The 26883-nt window shown below is 30.9% G+C and overlaps 1 pseudogene; it reads left to right on the top strand.

The window, feature by feature from the left end:
• Positions 1-5395: 5395 nt before the first annotated feature.
• On the top strand, positions 5396-6112 carry LOC116123379 (annotated as a pseudogene).
• Positions 6113-26883: the final 20771 nt, after the last annotated feature.

The raw sequence follows: 26883 nt of genomic DNA, 5'->3' as shown, positions 1-26883 counted from the left end.
ATCAAAAACATGTTGTTGTTGGATATAACAAATTTTATTTGTATCACAAATATCATCTGATGTTTGTTGCCGAACCATGTAGCTTTAGTAAACAATTTATAATATGTCAAACCATTATTATTATCATTAAAGGAAAACAAATATTGATATGTAGTTTTAACTGTAATTGTTTTATCTCTTTTTGTTGATATCTTTTTATGTTATATACATATATCATGAAAAGAAATTGTTGTTGAATATAACTAATTTCATTTATTTAACACACGCATTTCGGTTTCCACTAAATAATCAGTAATAAATTGACTATAACTTTCTCAATATAAATCCAATTAATGAGGGGATTGAATCTTTAGAAACTAGACAGATAATGCTTTAATTTGATATATATATATATATACGCTTAATTTGGGTAACTATAGCCCCACTGCTAAACCATTTCTTTCATCATCACACACATTTCAACTTCCACAGAACAGTCAGTAGTAAATTGTCCATAACTTGCTCAATAAAAATCCAATTGATGAGAGGTTTGAGTTTTTAGAAACTAGACAGATAAGGTTTTAATTTGATATATTATACGCTTAATTTGGATAACTTTAGCTGCACTTCCGAACCATTCCTTTTATCATGACACATATTTCGGTTTTTACTAAACATTCAATAGTAAATTGACCATAACTTGCTCAATAAAACTTCAGTTTATGAGAGGTTTGAATCTTTAGAAGCTAGACAGACAGGACTTTAATTTGGTATATTATATGCTTAATTTGGATAACTATAGCCCTACCACAAAATCATTCATTTTATCATCACACACATTTTGGTTTCCACTAAACAGTCAGTAGTAAATTGACCATAACTTGCTCAATAAAACTCAAATTGATGAGAGGTTTGAATCTTTAGAAACTATACATATAGGGCTTTAATTTGGTATATTATACACTTAATTTGGATAACTTTAGCCCCACTGTCGAACCATTCTTTTTATCATCACACATTTCAGTTTCCATTGAATAGTCAATAGTAAAATGACCATAACTTGCTCAATAAAACTCCAATTGATGAGAGGTTTGAATATTTAGAAACTAGATAGATAGGTCTTTGATTTGATATATTATATTCTTAATTTGGATTAATTTAGCCCCACTTCTGAACAATTCCTTTTATCATCACACACATTTTGGTTTCCCCTGTTTCTTAATTTTCACTGAACAATTAGTAATAAATTGGTCATAACTTACTCAATAAAATCCAATTGATAAGCGGTTTGAATCTTTGGAAGCTAGAAAGATAGATCTTTAATTTGATATATTATATGATAAATTTGGATAACTATAGATCTGCGGCCAAACCATTCATTTTATCATCACACACATAAAACCAATTTAATTTTAGTGATGACAAAGGAAAATAAATATTGATATGCAGTTTTAATTGTATTTGTTCTATCTCTTTTTATTGATATTATTTTATGTTACATACATATATCGAAAACAGGTTGTTGCTGAATATAACAAATTTTATTTGTATCATAAATATCATCTAATGTTTGTTGCCAAACCATGTAGCTTTAGTAAACCATTTATAATATGCCGAACCATTATTATTATCCTTAAAGGAAAGCAAATATTGATATGTAGTTTTAATTGTAATTTTTTTATCTCTTTTTGTTGATATCTTTTTATGTTACATACATTTATCATGAAAAGAAGTTGTTGCTAAATATAACTAATTTCATTTATTTAACAAATATCAACTGATGTTTGATGCTGAACCATGTAGCTTTAGTAAACCATTCATTTTATCATCACACACATTTAGGTTTTCACTAAACAATCAATAGTAAATTGACCATAATTTGCTCAATAAAAGTCCAATTGATGAGAGGTTTGAATATTTAAAAACTAGTCAGACAAGGCTTTAATTTGATATATTATATGCTTAATTCGGATAACTTTAGTGCCATTGTTGAACAATTCCTTTTATCATCATACACATTTCAATTTCCACTGAACAGTCAATAATAAATTGACCATAACTTTCTCAATAAAAATCCAATTGATGAGAGGCTTGAATCTTTAGAAACTAGACAGATAGGGGTTTAATTTTATATATTATACGCTTAATTTGGATAACTGTAGCCCCATTTCCAAACCATTCATTTTATCATCACACACATTTCGGTTTCCACTGAAAAGTCAGTAGTAAATTGATCATAGCCTGCTCAATAAAAATCCAATTGATGAGACGTTTGAATCGTTAAAAACTAGACAGATAGTGCTTTAATTTGATATATTATACACTTAATTTGGATAACTGTAGTGCCACTATCGAACCATTTGTTTTATTATCACACACATTTCGGTTTCTCCTGTTTCTTGATTTCCACTAAATAGTTAATAGTAAATTAGCCATAACTTGCTCAATAAAAATCCAATTGATAAGGGGTTTGTATCTTTGGAAACTAGAGAGATAGAGCTTTAATTTGATATATTATATGATGAATTAGGATAACTATAGACCTGCTTCCGAACCATTCATTTTATTATCATATATATAAAACAAATTCAATTTTAGTGATGACAAAAGAAAACAAATATTGATATATAGTTTTAATTGTATTTGTTCTATCTCTTTTTGTTGATTTTGTTGTTTGATTTGTGGGTTTTGTGGGTTTTACAATTATCGTCTTTCTTTAGGATACTATCATCAAATGCTTTTTTTGCTATAAGTGGTGGTCAATTCTAATTTCAGCAAATAGATTTGTATCACATAACCTTTATCTTCATAGCTTCTTCAATTAAGTTGCCTTCAGATTATATTATTGGAGTTGTTGTTGCTTTCTATGTGAGTTATCTTCTCAACATTCTTATTTTTTTTTTAATTCCTAAAATAATAATAATAAAAAAATTCACTTTCTCTTCTCAACAATCAAAATTAGCTTTTTCCTTTGGCTCTGCAAGTATCTTGCTTAAAAATTTACATTTTTCAACAATGTTTTTCTTTCTCTGATTGATTTATAGACTTATCAATAATACCCAATGGGTTATCTTGCAATTTTTTTTGTCTTTTTTGACAAAGTTGTAAACTTTGGTTGTAGATTTCAAATGGTGACATATTTGAGAAAAACTATGATGATATAGACTTTGAGTTCAATTTGTGGATATATTATTTATTGATTTTTTTTTAATTATCAATTTAATATAAAATGAACTTCAATATAGAAAATATATATTTAAAACACACAAAAACCAATAATAATGTAAAAATATATATAATAAACATACCCACGCAACGTAACTTAAAAATGAATATAAGTTACAAAAATTGTGGAAGATCAGTATAAATTTTTAAGTTTAAATAGTTAATCTTGATAATATTTAGGTGATTTTAAATATCATACACGATTCACTACAAAATATTGACATCGAATGTCAAAGATATATCTACAAAAATAATATCAATTGTACAAGGTGATGATCCTAAAAATACAATTAGACCATATAATATTCAGGTGATCTTCTCAAGTTGAATGAATGATTTAATGATATCCACCTATAATTGATATTAATAATTATACAGATATAATTATTAATTTTATTTTAACACAACTTTGTATATATATAAAATTTATATTTACTTTAAAATTTGTATAATTTAACAATTATTATGTCTTAATCTAATTAGTTTATTTTGTTAGAATAAATTTGTTTACAATTTATTTCAAAAACATTGAATAAACATACCCGCGTAACGCACGGACCCCATGTCTAGTATTTTAATAAACTGAATGAAATATATGGAATGAAAGTAGTGGTGTAAGTTGAAAATTTGAAAGATGAAAGATTGGTGGATTAATGGATGAGGTTTTAAGAATTGGAAAGTGAAAATGTGGAAAATAATGGTGGAATTCAATGTTTTGTCCCACTTTGAGTAGTATAAAAAGGTGTTCTTCCTCTCATTTCAAACACACCAAAAATTTCAAATTCTCATTTTCTCTCTAGGTTTTAAGGTTTTCCTTTGTTGGAGTTAAGGCTTAATTCAGTTCGTCAGAATAAAAGAGTGATGCTTCTCTTGCTATTCATCTGTTGTTGTATCCTGAGAAGCAGACGCTGCTTAAATCTTTGTGCACTCAAGTGAAGGAGGTGAATCTGTTTTAAGGAAACTGTGTGTTACATAGGCTTCGACATTCATCCTAAGGTTGTATTCTCCGGATCTCTTTCTGTCATTTTGAAGGATTTCCTATACGTGATCACATTGTTGGTATTATTAATTTTATTGTATTGTCATTTTATTTTATTGACATTTAATTCTATTGTTTCTATGTTCAATAGATTTATTATTTGCGGTTACTAATATAATAATTGATTATTTTATAACAAAGATAGCACAGACTCACCCATAACCCAAAGTGGGAAACAATAGCAACTAGTCTAGCGCGAGTCATGTACCAACTAACTAGTCTAACTTGATTACAGTATATACGAGATGGTGGACCGAAAGATAGCAATCTGTAGAAAAAGTGAGTAAGGTTTTTGAGTGATTTGGTGGGTTTTGACTTTTGAGAAGCTTTTTGAAGAGGGTTTTGATGAATGACTTGAATGGAGGCTGCTTGTGTGGGTTTATCGTCGCCAATGGTTGGTTCTAGGGCTGGCTACTACGATATGACATTTTTTTTACAATAATAAAATCATCATCAAATTGAGATAATATAAGAGAAGGTTATTATTACAACCACTAATGTTACGGACACCGATTGCTGACACCGAATTTTTGTACCGACGTATATGACATCCGAGTTAAAGGCAGCCACGATGGACACTAACATGTTTTCCGTGAATGAACGGCCTCCAACAATCATGGACGCTCATCCATATTTGATGGACGACCGTTCATTATAAATGGACTCTCGTCCATCAATCTGATATGAAAATAACAATGGACTCCTATCTATATAATATAGACGTGAGTCCATTTTCTATGGACAAGCATCCACTTAGAATGGATGCCCATCCATAAATTACTAAAAGACCAAGCATGGACGCCTATCTATAGGTCTCACTTTCCAATTGATCCAATTAACCTCCTCTCTTTTGAAAAGAAAAAGGTAAAGTTAGAGAACTGTTGGCTCCATTGTCAAAAGTTCAAAAGTTCCACGCAACATCTAGTAGGAAGAAGGTCTCGTGAAACTCACAAGGACCCCAATGCCCATTACCAAACATTAGAAAAGACTTAGCATAATCTTCTGTTAAACATGTGGAATTGAGGGAAATATTTTATCTTCTCAATAACATGATCAATCCTAGCACTACAGCTTATACCATCTTTAAATTGTTTGGATCCTCTTCAGGATCATTCATTATTAGTTCATATGTAATTGCAATTACCTACAACAATGGATTTGAGTACAAACTAAGAAGTGGCGCATGAGTATCTTCCACATTTTCGTGCCCACAAAGATGGACTCATGGAGAGATTCTTTGGCTCTGATAGAGTTCTTGCATTGATTGATGGGAAACTCCCCCACAAGATGCTCCATCTTGTTTCCCTTCATCTTTCTCTATCAGCACTCCTCTTTGCATCTCTTCACCGGTTGCGCATGGTACTGGAGTACCTATCAATTATTTTGACTACATAGGAACTCCTGTTTATGCCTTCTCCAAAGATGTTGTTATTGCTTTAGAAACTAGGCTCTCCGCACGTATTTTTATCCCAGCAGGCGCAACTAAACCAGGCCAAAAGCTTCCTCTCGTGGTTTACTATCACAATAGAGGTTTCTTCATGGGCACACCCTTTTGCTCCGTTTATAACAACTCTGTATTGTCTCTAGTCGCAAGGGCTAATGTCATCGCAGTCTCCGTAGATTACAGATTAGCCTCAAAACACTTTGTCCCTGTAGCTTACGAAGATTCATGGGCTACACTTAAGTTGGTGGCTTCTCATTGCAATGGTAAAGGCCCTGAAGCTTGGTTGAACAACTACGTTGATTTTCACTGAGTTTTTCTAGCTGGGGGATAGCACTGAAGGCAACATGGTGCACAACATGGCCATCCAAGCAAGCATTGAAGACTTGAATGGAGTGAAGTTGTTAGGAATTTGCTTGGTCTTTTAAAAATTTATGGATGAGCATCCATTCTAGGTGGACGCCTGTCCATAGAAAATAAACTCCCGTCCATTATTATTTTCGTACCAGATTGATGGACGAGAGTCCATTTGTAATGAGCAATTGTCCATCAAATATGGACAAGCGTCCATGATTGTTGGACAGTTGTTCATTCATGGAAGATATGTTAGTGTCCTACATTGTCGCGTCTGACTCGAATGCCACTTATGTCAGTACAAAAATTCAATGTTTAATTGGTGTCCGTAACATTATTGTTTATATAATTAGCAATTGAAATGTAGACATGATTTCTTTTAATCAATTTTCAACATTTTTGTTTTTTGTTTTTATTGTGCGTAATATTCAATCAAGCATTAATCTATTAATTTTTTACTAGAATTGCAACCCATTTGACTTTATTGTTATCCAAAATCTAAACTCTCCACCCCGCAGGTTAACTTGATTCAAATTTTATGCTAACAAAATAAAGCATTTTGAACTAAACCCAGTTAACTTAATTCACAGTCATAGATAACACAGTTTCGTCCGAGGTTATGAAATTGAATCAAACCCTAGTTACAGTGATAGAGAGTACAGACATCTTTTAATTTGTGCAAATTACACCACCAGCTATTAGAGAAATTAAACATGGCAAAATAACCAAAAAAAAATAAAAAAAAAAAAGTTCTTCCATAGATAAGCATATTTTAATACATAGACAATTACGTACAAACCTATAAAAAGTTACAACAATGTTAGTTTTACAAAACAAATAAAAAAAGACATACAAAGACAATCCTCATTTTCATAATTTCTCTCTCTTTTTTTTGTTTTTTTTCTGGATAATGTTACTTTGTAACCCTCTCTGTGTATAGGTCTTTACAAGGATAGCATTTAAAAAAAATAAGGACTTTGAAACTGAAAATAGTGTAACAGGTACAGGTTCATAACCCTTTTTATTAAAATGTTGACGCCATCAAATCTGGCAACAAACACCACTACAAGATGCTGTAAAGCAAAACAACATTTCAAAGCTTTCTGCCAGATTCTTACCAAGAACACCAAATAAACTATTGAATAATGATACAAGGAGGAGTGGCCTGTACATGAATTATTTAATCAAAGAGACTAAGCGCTTGATTGAGAGAAAGTAACCTGATCTACCCTTCCTTTCAACAATTTATCAGCTGGGGTTTCCACTTTCATTTTCTGCCCGAAGTTGTTACAAATCTGCACATGTTATATACCCAAACTTCAGACTTTCATTCATAAATTACGCAGTTACATAAAAGACAATATGAAGAAAGTAATAACTTTACCAATATTGTGGATCTCTAATCACCCACAGCTTCGGCTTCTTCCTGCAGCTTTTACTGTGCAAATCAGTAGCAAATTACTCCAAAAGATTCGAACCCTTTTTGGGGCTTCTTTTGGTTGCCAAAAATAGGTAAAATTCTAATATTTTGACCACTCAGTCAAAAGATCCCTCATCTTCGATCCCAAAACAAAACTCCTATGTTAATTCACAATCCAAGAGCCCCCACCTGATAAATCCCTGAAAGAAATCAGTAGATCAGGTAACTTCACTCTCAACCAAGCACTTGACTTCTTTGATTAAATGATGCATATCCAACCCACTCCTCCAATATCATCATTCAATATTTTTTCGGAGCACTTGCTAAGAAATATGCTCTTTTGCTCTACAATTATATGGGATTTTAACCCATTAGAGTGGGGTTTTTGAATGATTTTTGTGAGTTTGGACTTGGAGAAGCATTTTGAGGATGAACGGTTTTATACAGGACGCCCGAGTGGTTCTAGACTTCTAGGGCCGGCTACTGTGATATCATATGATATATTTATATCATTAATTCAGGGTTTCATATTTATCATAAAATCCACGTATTTTTTTGTGTTTATCCTATATTATGTCTTATTATAAAGAAAAACTACTATAATTAAAAGATATCATATGGAATGGGCTGGACAGATTTTAACCTGTTATTTTTCATGGCAGCTCTACCACGATTTTGGCCCAATCCAAGTTGAGCCCATTTAGTTTTTTTTGTTCTTCTATAGATTGATTACAAGACGTTTACATATATTGCTCACAAAGTAATATTGATAGATTGCTTCGTTTTTTCATGATACAGCTCTACTATCATAGGAATTCACTAATCCATTTTATCAATTGTGAATTAGTCATAAAATTTTGCAATTATAAAACTTAATATGGTAAAAATTATGTATAGAAATTCATTATCAAACTAAGATAATATAAATACAGGGTATTGTCATAATTATCAATTGAAATTTTAGATTTTTTTTTTAATTTTTTTTTTTTATCAACTTTCAATATTTTTTTTTTTTTGTTTTTATTGTGTTAGAGCATCTCCAAATGACTCTTTATATGATCCAAACTCTTTATTATAAAGAGTCTATCCATAAAAACAAGAATTCAATCAACTCTTTATCTTTAAAATATAAATTAGAGAGAGTTTGACTCTCCACATTTAGAGAGTCAAATTTCACTCTCTATCCTAATTTTAATTAATAAACTACAAGTTTCTATGCATTTTATTTATTAATTCTCTCTCCCATTAAGTCTCTTTCTTAAAAATAAAAAACATCTTCATTAAATTTAAATAGTCTATTGGATTTGAATAAAAAATGTGTTCTTTATATTTAAAAATTAATGAAGATACTCTTTATTTATATAAAAATATGTTCTTCATAATAAATAGCATATTGGAGATGCTCTTATATAGTAGTTATTTGAGAGTTATGGTTCAATGTAATCTGTGAGTAGAACCCATCATAATGTTATCCAATTTTCTATCAATAAAAATAGACTTACAAATTTTCTCTTACAATCTCGATGTCATAGCTTGTAATTAGTTAAACGGAAAAATTCATCAGAAACCAACGACGAACTATTACGTCAAAATTGTAAAAGAAAATTTGTGAGATTAGATTGTAAATGTAATATTACTCATTTTCTATTATATATATATATATATATATATAATTTTTAATGTTTGGTTGATGAGATTTCATGCTTATTGTTAACCCCACATCACATGCACGACTTACAAAGAATTCGGTGATCTTCCAAACTCTCAAATTTCATTAATAAAAAAATAAAATCCAGAAACAGCTAATGTGAATACAAGAAAGCAAAATAGGGACCGAATTCAATGATTCACATGGCCACAATTTGACTACTATAATCCCCATACAAAACAGGAGAAATCTAAACCCAAAGTCTAATTTTTACAATAAAAAACAAGGGCCACCCCACCCATCACCCAGTAAGGAAGCATTTCCCCTGATTGGGATTTGTGATTGAGTGACAATGATTATGTTCTTTAATTAACAGGATTAACAAAGTTTAAAGATATATGTATATGTTCTTTGGACTATCTTTATTTGCCAGCTTAGCTGCTTTTGTCCTTATATTTTGGGACTTCTTTAATTTTCACTGAATTTTGTTAATAAAATGTCCATTATCTTATCACCTAAAGATCCAGACACAAAAAAAGAGGAATAATTATCAATAATTTAATATACCACAAAATGTGCGTGTAAAGCTGAGCTTTTGACTCCTAGATACTTTTTCACCGATTTGGTGCCAATTAGCCCAGTCCAGTGCCAACCAGCTAAGTTACTACTTTGGTGAGAAAGGAGTTCTTCTGCTCAAGTCATGGAATTGTATCCTACCCCACCCCTACCCTAGCCCCCACTCTCCCATCCAAGTCCATAAAAATACATTGCACGCGTAAAATCTCAAATATCACTTCCCAATATATATGTTGGCAAAACTGATGGTAAACTATTTCGCAAAGCAGTTTCTTAAACTTGAGTAATTAGTGCTGATAACCTCAAACAGCGAAGCGTTATTTACAATAAATTTTAATTAAAACTCCTCTAAAGTGATTATTTTTACCAAAGCCCTTTAAACTAAACATTACCCACACTTTTTGCTTTCTTAATCACCAAGGATCCAACTTGGTCTTCTTTTTTTTATATCTTCTAACTATTTTAATACGAAATTGTAAGTATACTCCTAAATATTTTAAGGTTATTATTTGGTGAATGATTGTTTTGTTCAGTCAATCTATTTGAATGATTAATTATGTTAGTCATACCAAACGGTAAGTGTATTCCTTAACAATTTTATATGAAGATTAATTAACTTTTGTTGATTTCGTTTTCAGGTAACAATTGTTATATGAATGAATAATTGTCTTAACAATCTTAACAAAGATCGATTAAATTTGTATGTTTGTTTTCAAAGAAATGTTCATGTACTTTACTAAAATCAAATTGAGGAGAATCTATTATCAGCTGAACTGTGAGTATGTGTCATATCTATATTAGTAGAAACAGTTCATTTGTGTTGAATATGTTTTTTGTAAAAACATTAGTGTATTTTAATTTGTTATATGAATGATTAATATTTGTCCTACTGATGTGCGAGCATATATGTTAAATAAAGTAATTTTAGTTGTTATGTTTTCCAATTAATAGTGTTGAAATATTCTTATCAGTCCTAATATGATAATCCCTTAAATTTGGTCAAGTACACCCTTTATTTATATCACACGCATTTCAGTTTCCACTAAACAATCGTAGTAAATTAACCATACTTACTTAATAAAAAATCAATTGATGGAAGGATTGAATCTTTAGAAACTAGACATACAGTTTTTAGTTGATATATACGCTTAATTTGGATAACTGTAGCCCCACTAATGAACCATTTATTTCATCATTACACACATTCGTCTTCTACTGACAGTTAGTAGCAATTGACCATAATTGCTCAATAAAATCAATTGATGGGCGGTTTATATATTAGAAACTAGACAGACAAGGCTTTAAATTATATTATATGATTAATTTGGATAATTGTAGCCCTACTGCCGAACCATTCCTTTATTATTACACATTTTGGCTTCCACTAACAGTCAGTCGTAAATTGCCATAATTTTCTCAATAAAACTCCCATTGATGAGAGGTTTGCATATTATAAACTAGACAGATAGGATTAATTTGATATATTATATGCTTAAATTGGATAATTGTAGCCCCATTGAAAACCATCATTTATTCATCTACACATTTTGGTTTCCACTTAATAGTCAATAGTAAATTGACATAACTTGCCTAATAAAACTCCAATTGATGGAGGGTTGAATCTTAGAAAATTACATAGAGGGCTTAATTAGTGTATTATACACTTATTTGGATAAATATCAGCCACTGCCAAACATTGTTTTGTTATCACACACATTTTGGTTTTCTTGCTTCTCGATTTTCACTGAACAATCAGGAGTAATTGGTCATAACTGCCCAATAAAAATCCAATTGATGGCGGTTTGAATTTGGAAACTAGAAAGATAGAGCTTTAATTTATATATTATATGAGAATTTGAATAACTATAGACCTATGGCCGGACCATATTTTATCATCACACATATAAAATCAATTAATTTTAGTGATGACAAAGAAAAACAAATATTAATAGCGATTTTAATTGTATTTGCTCTATTGCTTTTGTTGTATTTTTTTATGTTTTATACTAACGAAAACAGGTTGTTGTTGGATATAACAAATTTATTTGTATCACAAATATCATCTGATGTTTGTTGCCGAACCATGTAACTTTAGTAAACAATTTATAATAGAACCATTATTATTATCATAAAGGAAAATAAATATAATAGTAGTTTTAATTGTAATTGTTTTATATCTTTTTGTGATATCTTTTATGTTACATACATATATCATGAAAAGAAATTGTGTTGAATATAACTAATTCATTTATTTAACACACGCATTTCAGTTTCCACGAACAATAAGTAGTAGATTGACCATAACTTCTCAATAAAATCCAATTAATGAGAGGATTAATATTTAAACTAGATAGATAGTGCTTTAATCTGATATATATACGCTTAATTTGGATAACTATAGCCCTACTGCCGAACCATTCTTTCATCTCACACACATTTCAACTTCCACTGAACAATCAATAGTAAATTGTCCATAACTTGCTCAATAAAATCCAATTGATGAGAGTTTAGGTTTTTAGAAACTAGACAGATAAGGTTTTAATTTGAATATTATACATTAATTTGGATAACTTTAGCCACACTTCCGAACCATTCCTTTTATCATGACAAGTATTGGTTTCTACTAAAATTCAGTAGTAAATTGACTATAACTTGCTCAATAAAAATTCAGTTTATGAGAGGTTTGAATCTCTAGAAGCTAGATCGACAGGGCTTTAATTTGGTATATTATATGCTTAATTTTGATAAATGTAGCCCTACGCCAAACCATTCATTTTATCATCACACACATTTTGGTTTCCATGAACAGTAGTAGTAAATTGATCATAACTGCTCAATACACTCCAATTGATGAGAGGTTTGAATCTTTGAAACTTACATACAGGGCTTTAATTTGGTATATTATACAATTAATTTGGATAACTGAAGCCCCACTGTCGAGCCATTTTATCATCATACATTTCAGTTTCCACTTAACAGTCAGTAGTAAAATGACCATAACTTGCTCAATAAAAACTCCAATTGATGAGAGGTTTGAATATTAGAAAATAATAGATAGGTCTTTGATTTGATATATTATATGCTTAATTTGGATAAATTTAGCCCTACTTCTGAACCATTCCTTATCATCATACACATTTTGGTTGCCCCTGTTTCTCGATTTCTACTGAACAATCAGTAGTAAATTGGTCATAACTTACTCAATAAAAATCCAATTGATGAGCGGTTAAATTTGGAAGCTAGAAAGATAGGCTTTAATTTGATATATATATGATAAATTGGATAACTATAGATCTGCGACCAAACCATTCATTTTATCATCACACACTAAAAACCAATTTAATTTTAGTGATGATAAAGGAAAACAAATATTGATATATAATTTTAATTGTATTTGTTCTATCTCTTTCTATTGATATTATTATGTTACATACATATACGAAAACAGGTTGTTGCTGAATATAACAAATTTTATTGTTATCATAAATATCATTATGTTTGTGTCGAACCATGTAGTTTAGTAAACATTTATAATATGCCGAACCATTATTAGTATCCTTAAAGGAAAAAAAAATTGATATGTAGTTTTAATTGTAATTTTTTTTCTCTTTTGTTGATATCTTTTTAGTTACATACATTTATGAAAAGAGGTTGTTTCTAAATATAACTAATTTCATTTATTTACAAATATCAACTGATGTTTGAGTGAACCATGTAGCTTTAGTAAACCATTTATTTTACATCACACACATTTAGGTTTTCACTGAACAATCAGTAGTAAATTGATCATAACTTGCTCAATAAAACTACAATTGATGAGGGTTTGAATATTTAAAAAACTAGACAGACAGGCTAATTTGATATATTATATGACTAATTCTGATAACTTTAGCGCCACTATCGGATAATTCCTTTATCATCATACACATTCAGTTTCCACTAAATAGTCAATAGTAAATTGACCATAACTTTCCAATAAAAATCCATTGATAAGAGGCTTGAACTTTAGAAACTAGACAAATAGGGGTTTAATTTATATATATATGCTAATTTGGATAACTGTAGCCCCACTTCTAAACCATTCATGTTACCATCACACACATTTCGGTTTCCACTGATAGTCAATAAAATTAACAACTTGCTCAATAAATCCAATTGATGAGAGGTTTGAATCGTAAAAACTAGACATATAGGTTTTAATTTGATGTATTATACATCTTAATTGGTAACTGCAGCACCACTATCGAACCATTCCTTTTATTATCACATACATTTGGTTCCTGTTTCTTGATTTCCACTAAACAGTCAGTAGTAAATTAGTCATAACACGCTAATAAAAATAATTGTAAAGGGTTTGAATCTTTGGAAACTAGAGAGATAGAGCTTTAATTTGATATATTATGATGAATTAGGATAACTATAACCTCTTCCGAACCATTCATTTTATCATCATACATATAAACAAATTCAATCAGTGATGACAAAAGAAAACAAATATTGATATATAGTTTTAATTGTATTTGTTCTATCTCTTTTTGTGATTTGTTATTTGATCTGTGGGTTTTGTGGGTTTTACATATCGTCTTTCTTTATGATGCTATCATCAAATGTTTTTTTTTGCTATAGGTGGTGGTCAATTCTAATTGTAGCAAAAAGATTGTATCACATAACCTTTATCTTCATAGTTTCTTCTATTAAGTTACCTTCAGATTATATTGTTGGAGTTATGTTGTTTCTATGTGAGTTCTCTTCTCTAAAGGTGGAACATTTGGGCCGGGTTAGGCGGTCAACCCTAACCCGGCCTGTAAAATGCGGGTTAAACCCAGACTGCCAAGATGGCGGTCGGGCTGACCCTAACCCGGCAGCAATGCCCGGGCGGGCTGGGTTGCACAATGGCAACTTGCAACCCGGTGGGTTGCTATTTTGTCTCTTTTGCAAGAGACTGCCAACTCACCGGGTTGGCTGTTGCAACCGATGGGTTGGCCCAAAAAAAAAAAAAAAATTATTTCATTTTCAAATACCCTTTACCCTTGAAATATAGCCGTTGAAGGGATCTTTTATCATTTCCATTTTTTCCAATAAATTGGCCATAAACTCTCACATTTTCTCACAACTCAAATTCTCCCATTCTATCAATTCTTAATCTCTAATCTCTTCATTATTATTTATTCTCTTAATCTCTTGTTATTAATTTGCTCGTATTTTAATTTTATTAGTTTTTGCAATTTTAATTCGTATTTCCAATTTTCCAAATTCCAATTCTCTTCTTTAATTTTATTTCTTCTACATCAATTTTTTTTTTAACTACAAAGGGATAGATATTCTCTCTTATCAATTACAATGATGACGGAAACTACTATCCTAGTCCTAGTCCCGCTGATTTTACTAACATAAATGCAGGAGGAGATTCAAATAGTCCCGCTTTCCCATTCTCAGAATCCGATACACCTCAAAATATGCCCTGATTCTAACAGTTCTCGGTGGTTCTAGAAGTCATCCTTGTAATCGTTGTGCTCGTCCAACTTCATCTCAAGCTGAGGCGGATCATCAACTGCCGTCGAAAGCGAAGACAGACACAATCAGACATTTGGGCGCATTCGACAAGTTTACGAGACAGAAAATGACGTTCAAGTCAAGAAAGCGAGATGCAAATACTGTGGAAATATTTATAAAGCTGATTCAGGTAATGGTACTAGTACTTTAAAAAGGCATGCTAATAAACTATTAATCAACATGGAAATAGAGAAAGCAATCAAACTCAAATAAATAATATGGGTACTAATTGCGTTATAATTCTGATGATATAGGGAAAGTAGCTTTATATATTGTTGTAACTGATCAACCTATTAATATGGCTGAAGATAAAATTTTGAAAGATTTGTTCAAAATTCATTTTTTTCAGGATCTAAAAGTTATTCTAAAACTGCAACTAGAAATGATTTAATAAAATGTTTAAAAAAATGAAATTAGAATTAAAAAAAAATACATACTTGTCATGTTAGTGTGGCTCTAACTGCTGATATTTGGAGGGTAGAGTTAAACAAGATTATATTGTATGACTAGTCACTATTTTGATAATGAATGTAAATAAATAAATCTTATAGTTAGATTAATGGATGTTGATCATAGTGGTAAACAAATTTATAAAAAATTGTTGAAGTTTTAGAAGATTATGACGTTGTTAGTAAAGTGATAAGTTTAACTTTAGATAATGCAAGTCTAATAGTAAAGCTATAGATTATTTTCAAAGTAATTATCTTTATATAACAATTTGAAGTTTTTTTCACCAACGTTGTGCATGCCATGTTATTAATTAATTGTGAAAAGTGGTATGAAAACAATTAAGAAAATATTAATAGAATTAGAGATTGTTTAGTTTGGATTACTAGTAGTAATAAAAGAATGCTGAATTTCAAGACGCTTATATAAAATCAAATATGTCTCCTAGTACTTTTGCATTAGACATGCCGTTAGAGGAATAGTACTTATTAATGCTTGATTCATGTTACCTTATGCTAAATAATAGTTATTTGTAGCAAATAATAGAGGTCCTCATATTTGGTAGAAAATGATTGGCAAATAGCTAAGGTATTTCATTCTTTTCTTAAAACTTTTTACCAATCCACTTTATAAATTTGTGTGTGTATTATCCACTAGTCCATTGGTAATACATACAATTATGAAATTTCCGAGTTATTTATAAAAAAACAAAGACAATGTAATTTTAAATGCACCAATAAAGGCAATGGAAATTTTTTTTTTAAATATTGGGAACCCATTCCTTTCTTTATTGTTTAGGTGCATATTTGATCATAGAATTAAATTAGCAGGTTTAGAAAATGGTTTTGACAATTATGTGAAAATTTACAAACGAAGCATATACCAATCAAATAGGAGAGGTAAAAATATACTTTTCGAAGTATATTTCCAGTATGAAAACAGGTATAGGAACCTGCAAAGAGGCCAAACATCTAGGGAAGCTGTATCAGAAGAAACAAATGAAGACTTCTACTTTTGGGGTGCACTAAATAGGCCGAAGAGGACCGAATCCGAAGCAAACCTCTCTTCAAAAGCTTCACCAACAACAACAAAATAATGTACTATCTTTTTGCAAGCCGAGTAATGAGCTTCAACAATATTTGGCAACCCTGAAATGTTACTAGAAGATCCACAAAAGAGAGCCAACATTGATCTCTTAGACTATTGGAGAGCCAAAAATGTATTTTTCTAGTATTATCAAGACTGCCTTGGATGTTTTCGCTGTTCTTGTCTCAACCGTCTCATCCGAACAAACATTTAGTGCAAGTGGAAGAATTTTAAATGAAAGGAGGACTAAACTTTCACCACAAATGATTGTGAAGTCCTACATGTCTTCGAGATTGGGAACAGTTGCGCCATCAATGTCAATACGAGGTTGTCGACGATACTTTATAGAATCATTTCAATTTTGTAATATAGATGATACGAATAGGGGAGGTCCTAGTGAACCCAAAATTAGTGTGTTTGTAAATTGTAACTGACAATAATTGTCAATTATTGCACTCTTTTTCCTTACCAAGTTTTTGTCCTATTGAGTTTTCTTGGTGAGGTTTTTAACGAGGCAATAATTATTGTAATTTCTTATTTTATTTTTAATAAATGAATAAATTTAATTATTTACATTACAATTAATGTATTAAAATTGAATTAATTTGGAATGTTAACAAAAAAAAAAAAATTAATTTAATTAATTATTGATATTTGAAAAGAAATTAATAATTAACTAAAAACAATTACATTATAAATTTTTAATTATCATTGAAAAGTTAATTAAACATTTAAAATTAAACAAAATAAAACAAAACAAAATTCAAAAAAAACAAAATTCAAAAAGCGGGTTAACCCGGCCCAACCCGCGCCAACCCGGCGGGTTAGGGTTGGCAGTCGGGTGTGGGCTAGCCAATGCCACCGGGCGGGTCAAGAACCGACCAGCCATTAATAGCAATCCGCCGTGGCCGGGTCGGGTCGGGCCAAGTGGGTTGCTTTTTCACCTCTAGTCTTCTCCAACATTATAATTTTTTTTTAATTCCTAAATAATTTCATTTTCTCTTCTCAACAATCAAAATCAGGTTTTTCCTTTAGCTCTGCAAGTCTTTGCTTAAAAAATCACATTTTTCATAATGTTCTTCTCCTCTGATGATTTATAGACTTATCAATAATACCTAGTGGGTTATTCTACAATTTTTTTTTTTTTTTGTTTTCTTGACAAAGTTGTAAATTTGGTTGCGGATTTCAAATGGCGATATATTTGAGAAGAACCATGATGATATAAACTTTGAGTTCAATTTGTGGATATTTTTTTATTGATTTTTTATAATTTAATATAAATTGAACTTCAATATAGAAAATATATATTTAAAACAAAAAAAACCAATAATAATGTAAAAAAATATATAATAAACATACCCACGCAACGCAACTTAAAAATGAATATAAGTTACAGAAATTGTGGAAGATGGTATAAATTTTTAAGTTTAAATAGTTGATCTTGATAATATTCAAGTGATCTTAAATATCATACACAATTCACTACAAAATATTGACATCGAACGTCAAAGACATGTCTGCAAAATAATATCAATTGTATAAGGTGATGATCCTAAAAATACAATTAGACCATATAATATTCAAGTGATCTTCTCAAGTTGATGAAGATTAATGATATCTACCTAATTGATATTAATAATTATACAGGTATAATTATTAATTTTATCTTAACACAACTTTGTATATATATAAAATATATTTACTTTAAAATTGGTATAATTTAACAATTATTATGTTTAATTAATAGTTTATTTTGTTAGAATAAATTGTTTACAATTTATTTCAAAAACATTGAATAAACATACCCGCGTAACGTACGGACCTCATGTCTAATATTTTAATAAATTGAATGAAATATATGGAATGAAAGTGGTGGTGTAAGTTGAAAATTTGAAAGATGAAAGGTCAGTGGATTAATGGAGGAGGTTTTAAAAATTGGAAAGTGAAAAGGTGGAAAATAATGATAGAATTCAATGTTTTGTCCCACCTGAGTAATAAAAAGGTGTTCTTCCTCTCATTTCAAAAACACCAAAAATTTCAATCTTCATTTTCTCTCTAGGTTTTAAGATTTATTTTGTTGGAGTTAAGACTTAATTTAGTTCGTTAGAATAAAAGAGTGATGCTTCTCTTGCTATTCATATGTCGTGTGATCCTGAGAATAGACGCTGCTTAAATCTTTATGCACCCGAGTGAAGGAGGTGAATCTGTTTTAAGGAAACTGTGTGTTACACAAGGCTTCACATTCATCTAAGGTTGTATTCTCCGGATCTCTTCTTGTCATTTGAAGGATTTCCTATACATGACACGTTGTTGGTATTGTTAATTTTATTGTATTGTCATTTTATTTATTGACATTTAATTTTATTGTTTTATATTCAATAGATTTTATTTGCGGTTACTAATATAATAATTGATTATTTATAACAAAGATAGCACGGACTACCCGTAACCCAAAGTGGGAAACAATAGCAACCAGTCTAGCGAAGTCATGTACCAACCACTAGTCTAACTTGATTACAGTATATACGAGATGGTGGACCAGAAGATAGCAATCTGTAGAAAAGGTGAGTAAGGTTTTGAGTTTGGTGGGTTTTGACTTTGAGAAGCATTTGGAAGAGGGTTTTGATGAATGACTTGAATGGAGGCGCTTGTCTGGGTTTATCATCGCCAATGGTTGGTTCTAGGGTGGTACTATGATATGACATTTTTTTACAATTATAAAATCATCATCAAATTGAGATAATATAAGAGAAGGTATTATTACAACCAATAATGTACGGACATCGATTGCTAAACCAAATTTTGTACCGACGTATGTGACATCCGAGTTTAAGGCAGCCCGGTGGCACTAACATGTTTTTCGTGAATGAACAGCCGTCCAACAATCATGGACACTCATCCATATTTGCTGGACGACCATTCATTACAAATGGACTCTCGTCATCAATCTGGTATGAAAATAACAATGGACTCTGTGCCATATAATATGGACGTGAGTCCATTTTCTATGGACGAGCATCTACCTAGAATGGACACCCATCCAAAATTACTAAAAGACCAAGCATGGACGCCGTCTATAGGTCTCACTTTCTAATTGATCCAATTAACCTCCTCTCTTTGAAATAAAAAGGTAAAGTTAGAGAACTGTTGGCTCCATGGTCAAAAGTTCCACGCAAACATCTAGTAGGAAGAAGGTCTTGTGAAACTCACAGGGACCCAATGCCCATATACCAAACACATAGAAAAGACTTAGCATAATCTTCGTTAAACATGTGGAATGGAGGGAAATATTTTATCTTCTCATAACATAATCAATCCTAGCACTACAGCTTATACCATCTTTAAATTGTTCGGATCCTCTTCAGGATCATTCATTATTGTTCATGTGTAATGCAATTACCTGCAACAATGGATTTGAGTACAAACGAAGAAGTAGCGCATGAGTATCTTCCACATTTTCGTGCCTCACAAGATGGACACGTGGAGAGATTCTTTGGCTCTGATAGAGTTCTTTGATTGATTGATGGTTCTCAGAATGGGTGTCTACTCCAAAGATGTTGTTATTGTTTCAGAAACTAGGCTCTCCGCACGTATTTTATCCCAGCAGACGCAACTAAACCAGGCCAAAAGCTTCCTCTCGTGGTTTACTATCGACAGAGGTTTCTTCATGGGCACACCCTTTTGCTCCGTTATAGCAACTATGCATCGTCTCTAGCTGCCAAGGCTAATGCCATCGCCGTCTCCGTAGATTATAGATTAGCCTCAAAACACTTTCTCCCCGTAGCTTACGAAGATTATGGGCTGCACTTAAGTTGGGGTCCTCTCATTGCAATGGTAAAGGCCCTGAAGCTTGGTTGAACAACTACGCTAATTTTCACGAGTTTTCTAGTTGGGGGATAGCAATGAAAGCAACATGGTGCACGACATGGCCATCCAAGCAAGCGTTGAAGACTTGAATGGAGTGAAGTTGTTAGGAATTTGCTTGGTCTTTTAAAAATATGGATGAGCATCCATTCTAGGTGGACGCCCGTCCAAGAAAAGAACTCCCGCCATATTATATGGTCCATAGAAAATGAACTCCCGTCCAATTATATGGACGGGAGTCAATTGTTATTTTCGTACCAGATTGATGGATGAGAGTCCATTTGTAATGAATAACTATCCATCAAATATGGATGAGCGTCCATGATTGTTGGACGGTTGTTATTCACAGAAGACGTGTTGTGTCCAACGTGATCGCGTCTAACTCGAATGCCACTTACGTCAAACAAAAATTCAGTGTCAGTAATCGATGTCCGTAACATTATTGTTTTTATAATTAGCAATTGAAATTTAGACATGATTTCTTTTATCAATTTTCAACATTTTTGTTTTTGTTTTTATGTGCGTAATACAATCAAGCATTGATCTATTAATTTTTTACTAGAATTGCAACCCATTTGACTTTATTGTTATCCAAAATCTAAAACTCCCACCCGCAGGTTAACTTGATTCAAATTTATGCTAAAAATAAAGCATTTGAACTAAACCCAGTTAACTTAATCAATGTCATAGATAACACAGTTTCGCGAGGTTTGAAATGAATCAAACCCTAGTTACAGTGATGGAGAGTACAGACATCTTTTGATTTGTGCAAATTACACCACCAGTCATTAGAGAAATTAAACATGGCAAAATACCAAAAAAAAAAAAAAAGTTATCCATAGATAAGCAATTTTAATACATAGACAATTGACGTACAAACTATAAAAAGTTAATAGGACTTGAAACTGAAATAGTGTGAACAGCTACAAGCTCAAACCCTTTTTATTAAATGTTGACGCCATCAAATCCGGCAAAAAACACCACACAAGATACTGTAAAGCAAAACAACATTTCAAAGTTTTCTGCCTAATTTACCAAGAACACCAAATAAACTATTGAATAATGATATAAGGAGGAGTGGCCTGTACATGAATTATTAATCAAGAGACTAAGCGCTTGATTGAGAGGAAGTAACCTAATCTACCCTTCTTCAACAATTTATCAGCTGGGGTTTCCACTTTCATTTCTGCGGGGTGTTACAAATCTGCACATGTTATATACCCAAACTTCAGACTTTCATTCATAAATTACGCAGTTACATAAAAGATAATATGAAGAAAGTAATAACTTTACCAATATTGTGGATCTCTAATCACCCACAGCTTCGGCTTCTTCCTGCAGCTTTACTGTGCAAATCAGCAGCAAGTTACTCCAAAGGAATCGAACCCTTTTTGGGGCTTCTTTGGTTGCCAAAAATAGGTAAAATTCTAATATTTGATCACTCAGTCAAAAGATCCCTCAACTTCGACCCAAAACAAAACTCCTATGTTAATTTGATTGTAAACCCCTTTGTAAGTAGTCTTTTATTTATAAAATAAAATCTTAGAAAGATATTGTAAAGCAAAACTACATTACAAGGCTTTGTGCCTATACCAAGTACACCAAACAAACTATTGAATGATGAAACGAGGAGTGGCCTCTATATAAATCATCTAATAATCAAAGAATCTAAGGGCTTGATCGAGAGGAAGTAACCCAATATACCCTCCCTTTCAGCAATTTATTAGCTGAGGTCTCCCACTTTTATTTGCCTGTGAAATCCGCACCTGCAATATATCCAAACTTCAGACTTCTATTGTTTCTTAAATAATAAATTAAAGAAGAAATCATAAATTACATAAAGGATAATTAGATGAAAGTAACTTACCAAAACAGTGTATCTCTTCTTTGTGCAGCTTTTACTGTGCATGTCAACGGCAAATTAGTCCAAAAAATCTATCCATTTTTTGTGCATCCAAAACGCTCATCAATTCTATTCTGAATAAGATTTAATCAAATATAATATGATTCTGATAATGTATTTGATACAATTTTTGAAAACATTTTCTGAAAAAATTCAGATTATTTTTTAAAACACCCCCACAATAAAAGTTTATAAATTAACAAAAATACTATCATCCACCCAACTAATTATCGACATCCGGCCACCACCACCATACGGTGGCTGGAAGTCGTCGTAATGGCTTACAACCGGCTAGATTTGGCCGTTTATGACCAGATCGATGCATAACTAGTCAACTCCAATAGGTCGTGTGTCATTCCAACGACTTTCAATCACTGTTGGACAGTGGTGACCGACTACCGACAATTAGTTGGATGGATATGGGTGTTTTTGTTAATTTATAAATTTTTATTGAGAAAAATAATTGTTAAATGTTTTGAGTTAATAGGATTGGATTTTGAATTTAATGGTCAATATTAAAACAAATATATATTTCACTGAATTGGATAAGATAATAAGATAGGATATAGTTTGAAACGCATACCAAACAGCCACATGGGGCTAATATTTTAATGATTTAATCACTCATTCTTCTTCGGATATGAGAAGATCCGAGGGTTTCAAAAAATAAATAAATAAATAAACTCCCATATTAATTCACAATCCCAACATCCGATACCCCTCTTGATAATTTCCTGAAAGAAAACAGTAAATCAGGTAGCTTCACAGTCTTCACTCTCAATGACTTGACTTGTTTGATTACATGATATATATCCAACCTACTGTTCCAATATCATTATTCAGTGAATCAGTATTTTGTCGGAGCACTTGGTAAGAAATATGCTCTTTTTGAGTGCCAACCCCTCTTATCAAACAAGAGATCCAATCCCACCACACTATCTAGTGAAGGAAGGCTGGCCCAGGCTGCGTCCTTCCCAGTTCTACCCCAGCTACCACAAAGATCAAGAAATTGGCTCAGTCCGTCGTGACTCTAGTAGAGAAATCCAAGACGGGCCGACGGTGAAGACTACTGAAATATATATATATAACTGAATACCCATATAAGTTGATCAGCACATGACACATTTTAGAAACTCTAGAATTGCTCTATTTTGATACATTAAATTCATAAGCCAATCAAATCGCCCTATCTTAATACGTCATATTGATATTTATTGTTTCATCTATAATTATTAATTAATTAAAAAAAGGATATATAATAATAATAATAATAATAATAATAATAATAATAATAATAATAATAATAATAATACAGGTGCATCGCATTAGCATTCTAAAGGTCTAACCATAATGACATATTGGATTTGTGATTGTTATGTGGTTGAATTTTATTGATAATGATGTAGACAATATTAATTGTTGCATTGATATTCCAAAGTCTAAATAAATAGATATAAAGATTGGATTACATAGGTGCATTACATTGGTTGTATTAATAATTAATGATAATACTAATTATATAAGTGCATTGCATTGACATTTTAAATGTCTAACCATAGTGACACCTTGGATTTGTGATTGTCATGTGGTTGAATTTTATTGGTGATGATATAAACAATATTAATTGTTGCATTGATATTTCAAAGTCTAAATAAATAGACATAAAGGTTAGATTACATAGGTGCATTGCATTGGTAGTAAAAGCATACCTATTTATTAATAATTATATAGATACATTGTATTGACATTGCAAACATTTCTTCGTATTCAATTTGTATTTAATTGTGTTGACATTCGAAATGTTTAAATAAGGGGTTATAAAAGGGGCATATGTTCAGTTGTGCATTATTGCAATATGTTAATTGGTGTCAACAATACGTTTGGTCTTTTGTTAATTATTTATAGGTCATGTTAATTTGTGTCAATAATACATTTGTTCTTTATGATTTTGTTAATCGATAATTTTTTATTTATTTATGTTTTTGTTGTTGTTTACAGGTCAAAGATTCATGAATTGACATGGAATAAAGGATGTCTGATTGACATTGTCAAATGAGTTGTTATTTTGATTCGTTCTTTTGAACCGTAAGTATATCTTCTAACTATTTTAATACGAAATTGTAAGTATATCTCCTAACTATTTTAATGGTTATTATTTGGTTGAATGATTGTTTTTGTTCAGTCAATCTATTTGAATGATTAATTATGTTAGTCATACCAAACGGTAAGTGTATTCCTTAACAATTTTAATATGAAGATTAATTAACTTTTGTTGATTTCGTTTTCAGGTAACAATTGTTATATGAATGAATAATTGTTCCTTAACAATCTTAACATAAAGATCGATTAAATTTTGTTATGTTTGTTTTCAAAGAAATGTTCATGTACTTTACTAAAATCAAATTGAGGAGAATCTTATTATCAGCTGAACTGTGAGTATGTGTCATATCTATATTAGTAGAAACAGTTCATTTGTGTTGAATATGTTTTTTGTAAAAACATTAGTGTATTTTAATTTGTTATATGAATGATTAATTATTTGTCCTACTGATGTGCGAGCATATATGTTAAATAAAGTAATTTTAGTTGATTATGTTTTCCAATTAATAGGTGTTGAAATATTTCTTATCAGTCCTAATATGATAATCCCTTAAATTTGGGTCAAGTACACCATTTATTTTATCATCACACGCATTTCAGTTTCCACTAAACAATCAGTAGTAAATTAACCATAACTTACTTAATAAAAAATCAATTGATGGAAGGATTGAATCTTTAGAAACTAGACATACAGTTATTTAGTTTGATATATATACGCTTAATTTGGATAACTGTAGCCCCACTACTGAACCATTTATTTCATCATTACACACATTTCGTCTTCTACTGAACAGTTAGTAGCAAATTGACCATAATTTGCTCAATAAAAATCCAATTGATGGGCGGTTTATATATTTAGAAACTAGACAGACAAGGCTTTAAATTCATATATTATATGATTAATTTGGATAATTGTAGCCCTACTGCCGAACCATTCCTTTTATTATTACACATTTTGGCTTCCACTAAACAGTCAGTCGTAAATTGCCATAATTTTCTCAATAAAACTCCAATTGATGAGAGGTTTGCATATTTAGAAACTAGACAGATAGGGATTTAATTTGATATATTATATGCTTAAATTGGATAATTGTAGCCCCATTGAAAAACCATTCATTTTATCATCATACACATTTTGGTTTCCACTTAATAGTCAATAGTAAATTGACCATAACTTGCCTAATAAAACTCCAATTGATGAGAGGGTTGAATCTTTAGAAACTATACATAGAGGGCTTTAATTTAGTGTATTATACACTTAATTTGGATAAATATAGCCCCACTGCCAAACCATTAGTTTTGTTATCACACACATTTTGGTTTCTCTTGCTTCTCGATTTTCACTGAACAATCAGGAGTAAATTGGTCATAACTTGCCCAATAAAAATCCAATTGATGAGCGGTTTGAATCTTTGGAAACTAGAAAGATAGAGCTTTAATTTTATATATTATATGATGAATTTGAATAACTATAGACCTATGGCCGGACCATTTATTTTATCATCACACATATAAAATCAATTCAATTTTAGTGATGACAAAGAAAAACAAATATTAATATGCAGTTTTAATTGTATTTGCTCTATTGCTTTTTGTTGATATTTTTTTATGTTATATACATATATCGAAAACAGGTTGTTGTTGGATATAACAAATTTTATTTGTATCACAAATATCATCTGATGTTTGTTGCCGAACCATGTAACTTTAGTAAACAATTTATAATATGCCGAACCATTATTATTATCATTAAAGGAAAATAAATATTAATATGTAGTTTTAATTGTAATTGTTTTATATCTTTTTGTTGATATCTTTTTATGTTACATACATATATCATGAAAAGAAATTGTTGTTGAATATAACTAATTTCATTTATTTAACACACGCATTTCAGTTTCCACTGAACAATAAGTAGTAGATTGACCATAACTTTCTCAATAAAAATCCAATTAATGAGAGGATTAAATATTTAAAAACTAGATAGATAGTGCTTTAATCTGATATATTATACGCTTAATTTGGATAACTATAGCCATACTGCCGAACCATTTCTTTCATCATCACACACATTTCAACTTCCACTGAACAATCAATAGTAAATTGTCCATAACTTGCTCAATAAAAATCCAATTGATGAGAGATTTAGGTTTTTAGAAACTAGACAGATAAGGTTTTAATTTGAATATTATACATTTAATTTGGATAACTTTAGCCACACTTCCGAACCATTCCTTTTATCATGACA

This window comes from Pistacia vera, unplaced genomic scaffold (assembly GCF_008641045.1).
Source record: "Pistacia vera cultivar Batoury unplaced genomic scaffold, PisVer_v2 Contig142, whole genome shotgun sequence".
NCBI lineage: Eukaryota > Viridiplantae > Streptophyta > Magnoliopsida > Sapindales > Anacardiaceae > Pistacia > Pistacia vera.
This window is presented reverse-complemented; position numbering and strand designations above follow the sequence as displayed.